A 5830-nucleotide genomic window follows, 5' to 3' on the forward strand; every position below is an offset into this window, starting at 1 on the left:
TAGATGTCACTGTGGTGAGGTGGTTCGAACGTTCCACAAGATTGACTCTTTTTCAAACAGTTGTTCTGTTTTTGCCATCACAAATAACAAATAAAGGCCAGATCACAAATAACAAATAAAGGCCAGAGGAGCATCACATGACAAATGAAGCCATGATGAGAACCACTAAAGAGAACCCTTAAATGACGATTTATCGTATTTCGGGCAGATACTCGCTGCAGTGTTTTACAGGTAAATACCCTAGGGCGGTTCAGTCAATTAACTCACCTGCTCAGCGTCCTATTTAAGCCCAGGTGCGCAGTTGTTCATTCTCTTTCTTACCTTCAGCGCTCATTCTTCGCCGGTCTCCGAGCCCGCAGGTCTCCTTCTCTTTCGGCGTCTTGCTGTGTTCCCCCCGTCCTTCGGATGGATGATCCCCATTTTTCTGATGTGGGGTTTTCGTTTCGCCGCGTCTGCTCTCCTTTTGCGGCGATCAGCGGGCGGCTGACGGCGCACAGCGCGTTCGTTTCGCCGCGGTCGCGTGCATCTGCAGGGGGTGTGCTTTCCGCGATGTTCAGGGTGTCCGTGCCCCCCGATCAGGAGCAGTCCGGGACTTCTCGTCTGCCGTGGTCACCCCAATTATCTACGGTGAGCATCATGCGGTTCTTTCCCGTGTAGTTTTCTAAGGCTGCGTTTTGCTTCTTGTTTACGTCGGTGACGTCACGCCCCTAAGGACCCTGGGAATTGTAGTTTTGACTCATGGTCCTTCATGATGCACTTCTGATTCCTTTTCTGCTGCGTAGTTCGGCGTCGTCCGGTTATTGTTTTAGGGGTTGTGGGGTCTCTTCTGTGGTTGTGAAGGCTGGCGGTCCTCGTTTGGACAGGTTTCTCATGCTGGCTGAATTTTTGTGGATTTTAGCATTTTTTATGTTGCTGTTTTGTTCTTTGGGAGCTGAGTGTGAATCTTGACTGTGTTTAATTCGTTGCTGGCTTTATTATTATGGCAGTTCTTCTGTTTATTTTCTTCGTTGTTGTAGCTGTTGGTTAGTCAGAATGTGAATCAGTGTCTCTTGGACCCGTCTCTGCTCTGTGGACATTTTCCCTATGATTGGTCTCTCTTATACGGCGTCTATGGCTCATTTTATTCACTCAGTGATCCTCGTTCGTTGCCCCCGCACCTGCTGCATCTGGTTATGCTCCGCCTGTTTTTCCCTGCTCTGTGTACCCCAGTGGGTCCTGCCCTGGCTCAGGGACTTGCGTCGGCCGCATTGGTGAGTGTGTTAGTCTCGTCGCGGCCTTGTTTTCTCGGCTGGACAGTTAATTTGTTATTCTCTCTCTGGTTTGGAGGTTTGTGGGGGCTATGTGATGGATTCTTCCAGGGCATCGTTTTCAAAGCCGCCACTGAGGGTGGCCCCTGGGACGTTTTCAGGTTGACGTGACTTGATCTGGACCTGTTAGCGCCTCGCAGTTCATTTTCTGGGCATCAGCGGCCTGGTTCCCCATGCGCCTTCACGATTGGTATATATTTTCTTCAGCTCCCCATGCTGTCTCCACGATTTTCCTCCGAAAGCGATATAAGGCTGAGGATGACTGTTATCACTGATGGTCTCACTGTTCTGCCTCTATGCCTCTCAGTGGCGTCTCTTGGCCTTCAGTTGGCGCTCGAAGTATTTGTCGGTTTACCTTTCCGCTGTCGTGGCAGTCCTCATAAAATCGACTTAATTATCTGAAGCCCTGTCCTGGATATTTGTAGGCGATGGGTGCCCTTCATTTTGCATGTCTTTGATGATTTCTTGGTGGCCAACTTTCCTCTGTATCCCTGGTCTTTTGAATCTCTGTGGAAAAAACTTTATTTTCAAATCTGGGTTTCCAGGTTGTCTATAATGTATGGTTCTCCACCCATCCGGATTTATTTTTCTTCTATGAATTTGGGTGGTTCATTGATGCTTGTCTCTCCCCATTATGTCATCTTTAGCTTTGTGCGGCATGTCGTTTATTCAAATTTTGGTTGAATGTGATTCGTCAATGATTGGGCCACCTGACATTTGCTGTAGCTTTGGTCCTATGGTCCTCCGTTCATCTTGTGTTTTTGTTCTGGGTAGTTCGATCCTGGGCCATGTTCCTGTTCTGGATTTTTGTGTTTTGCGTTTGATCTTTCCCTCTCTATGCTTGGAGTGGTTTTGTTATGATGTCTGACGTGTCTTCAGGCTCCCTCCACTTGTTCTTCTGAGTCTGCGCCTACTGGTTTGGGGGAAAAGGATTTAAGAAGAGTGGTTTGTGTTTGTCCGGCCGCCAGAATCCACAGCTCTGATGGTTTTAGGGGGTCATCCGATTATTTAATCCTTGGAGATTATATTAAGGCTGTTTCAATATTGAATGATAGTATTGTGTCATCGGTTGACTTGGTTAATGTTTAAATAACACCTTGAGCAACTTCTACCCTGAACGTAGGAAATATATCACATGCGCTCTCAAGCTTAGTTCAAGAGTTAAATCTTGTGTCCACAAGTCAGTCTTCTGTCTGCCTTGCTTAAGCAGATGGCACACTGCCATTTAGAGGCTTGTTTTACTCTGCCTCTAAATGCTTAAAGTTCAGTCTAGCAAAAATACTATCAAAACCTATGATCCCTCATGGCTCTCAAGTTCTCTTTTGCAGTATTCAGACGCCCTTGGCTAATTAAAATTTTAGTAGTCTGTACTTTGTTGTCCACCAATTTGAGAACCACTAATATAAAATCCAGCTGAGCTGTAATCCTTTGCTACGTGGGATGTTGACCTTCCTCATCTACTAATCTCCTTGGCTACTCTTCCCATCACCTACTCCTCGATGGCCTCCTGAAGGTGCGTCTCTCTGAAAATGTCAAAGTTTACTTTTCTTATCATTTGATTATATATAAAAAAAATTGGTGTTAAGATTTCGTGCAGGATATATATTTCACTATCATTTCACTGTTGGAATTTGTAATTATGGTGGTTTCTAGGGTGCGATAAATCCACAATGGGTCTTTACCTTAACTATCTACTAAATTTAATTTTCTCAGATTTGTTCTTTAGAAGCACTGTTATTTAATTTATCTCAATCATTTTGAAACTGATCAGTTTCTGGGTTATTTATATATTCTTGTCAAGACTAATACTGCTTTGTTTTTATCTATGCATCGCATCCTGAGCCTGCGAACCCCTACGCCCCGATCAGCTTCTCCGTTTCCAGGAAATGACGTCACCCATGCATTCCTTGATCTGGTGCTGCAACGATGACTGCTCGACGTACCTATGGCTGCACTGAAAGTGACGGAGCGGTGGACCTCCTCTGCATTCCAATGACACTTCTGACTGAATTAATTAATCAATGTCAACCGCAGAATGAATGTAAATTATTCGATTATAGATGTTAAAATTATAGCCAGGTGGAAGCCTCAAAATTTAGGATGTTCTAAGTTGTATCATAGTATGCGCAGAGCTAGAATCTGATTCTTAAGTTCATTTGTTTATAGTATGCCAATGAAGCATAGTCATTATGGGCGTTGATCTCGTTTCTAATATTTGGATGGAACCTCAATTAAATGGATGTTCCTTGAGCGCTTATAATTGGTATGCCAAATGGAGAAAATTATGGCTATTAAGCTCGTTCGTGGTACTGTCGTTGGGAGCTTCGAAATAATGGATGTTACTTAAGCGCGTGTATATATAGTTGCCAAAATGGAAGAAGTTTATGGCCATCAAGCTTGTTCTTAGTTTAATAGAAGTTTGAATAATGGCTGTTAAGCATGTCATAATGCGCCATCGGTAGCTTTGGATTGGATGTTAAGTTAGTGTCTCATACGGGTTGTTTGGCGGTTTAAATTATAGTTCTGCACAGCGTTTTGCGGAAGTGAGCTTACGTTCTAAGATCAGGTAAGAGTAATTTATGTTGGCTCCCCTTTTATTTCTTCCCCTCTCTCTTTCAGATATTATGTTCTTTTAGTGTTTTCCACGAACAGGAGCGACCCTACGGTCAATGGTGCCGGGTCACACATAGCAGATCCACTAGATAGCATGTTCCCTTCGTGGCGCTGTACTCGAACGGGGCGGCCCAACGGTCAATGGTGCCGGGTCACACATAGCAGATCCACTAGATAGCATGTTCCCTTCGTGGCGCTGTACTCGAACGGGGGCGGCCCAACGGTCAATGGTGCCGGGTCACACATAGCAAATCCACTAGATAGCATGTTCCCTTCGTGGCGCTGTACTCGAACAGGGGCGGCCCAACGGTCAATGGTGCCGGGTCACACATAGCAGATCCACTAGATAGCATGTTCCCTTCGTGGCGCTGTACTCGAACAGGGGCGGCCCAAACGGTCAATGGTGCCGGGTCACACATAGCAGATCCACTAGATAGCATGTTCCCTTCGTGGCGCTGTACTCGAATGGGGGCGGCCCAAACGGTCAATGGTGCCGGGTCACACATAGCAGTCATACTGGGAAATGAAATGAAAATGGAATGCTGCCGAAAACACACCCCATTTTATTACACACTGATTATACATTCACATTTTTCTTCTTCTGGATGATTTTAGTTTTGGAGGTTTTGTTACCCGAAAGTGTTATGGAAATTTCTCATGGGATTGAACGGAGCCTTATGCCAAACGAAAATATGTGAATGCCAACTTAAAGAATGTGGAAAATGTCAAATAAATATTTCTTACTGCAAGAGTTGTCTGACTGAAATGCTAAAACCTAGATGAGATATTTGCAGGCAGCATCTCCAGGAGAAGCAATAGCCAACCTGCAATCAATAAACCAAAAAAACAAAACACTGGGGGGGAGGCGAACCATCACAGTAGTTATGGGCCTTTAGTGTGCTTCAAGACCTTATCTGAAGAAGTTAAAAAATATCTGAATAATCTGTTAATTATATTTTGTCCAAGGGAACTCATTAAATCATTCCAAATGGTCTGTCAATTTCCTTATATTGTGTTTATGATGGTTATGCTGCTTCCAGACAGACATGTATTTTTATATTGGAGCATTTAACCAATCGCATTACAGTTGTCCTTTGTTGCCAGGGAGGGTCAGAGCTCAAAGAGGCCTTCACTATCCATACTGCAGGCCCTCTAATGCAAAATAAATGTCGGACATTGATTTCCTTCAATCAATCAGATTTTGAGTTGGTGTCAGCAGGGCCTTCTAGCAGGTTTAGGCAACATCACAGTATTCAGCCCTTCTGATTGGACAGAAGTTTCAGGATGTCTCATGTAGCCTTGCCCAGTTTTACACAGAGCCACTGAGCCCTTTTTGATCTGTCTTAGTTAAAAACAGAGCTGACTGTAATGTACGCAATAGAGGATTTTGCAGGAAAATCTCCGACTGATCTCCTTGACTTCCTTCATCAGAAAATCTGAGTGAGAGCACGAGCAGTCGTACAGATTTATGTGTTTGGCGCTGACTATCCCCATGTCAACGCAGTGGACCTGTAATTCAGCTCTAAAGCGAATTCAAACCTACGAAGAAACACAACTAGACAGACTCCGCTATCAGCACTGGCCTTCTAGATGGAACTGAAGCGCCATAATCTACATGACAGGGTGATCGAACAGTTTTAAGGAAAGAGAAGAGGATGGATTTTGTCTTCAAATAATCTGATTTTTTGATAAGTGAAACTATAAATATAATATAAATAATATTCCAAATTTATGTGGTTATTTTTAATGTTTTTTGCTGACTTACAGTACAGACCAAAAGTTAGGACACACCTTCACATTGAATGAGAAGGTGTGTCCAAACTTTTGGTATGTACTGTAAGTTGCATTACGAGATTTGTTCACTGTTTTGTTTGTTCTTTTTGTTTAGAGGCATTTATTGTGGCTAAAGG

At 43.9% G+C, this 5830-nt stretch overlaps 1 long non-coding RNA gene across 1 annotated transcript; it reads left to right on the forward strand.

Annotated features, from left to right (window-relative positions):
* Nucleotides 1–1131: 1131 nt before the first annotated feature.
* On the forward strand, nucleotides 1132–1819 carry LOC111947136. The gene is made up of 2 exons (XR_002872952.1): nucleotides 1132–1250; nucleotides 1327–1819. It is a non-coding gene; the product is annotated as an uncharacterized LOC111947136 (long non-coding RNA).
* Nucleotides 1820–5830: the final 4011 nt, after the last annotated feature.

The sequence above is a fragment of the Oryzias latipes genome, chromosome 1 (assembly GCF_002234675.1).
Source record: "Oryzias latipes chromosome 1, ASM223467v1".
Classification (NCBI taxonomy): Eukaryota; Metazoa; Chordata; class Actinopteri; order Beloniformes; family Adrianichthyidae; genus Oryzias; species Oryzias latipes.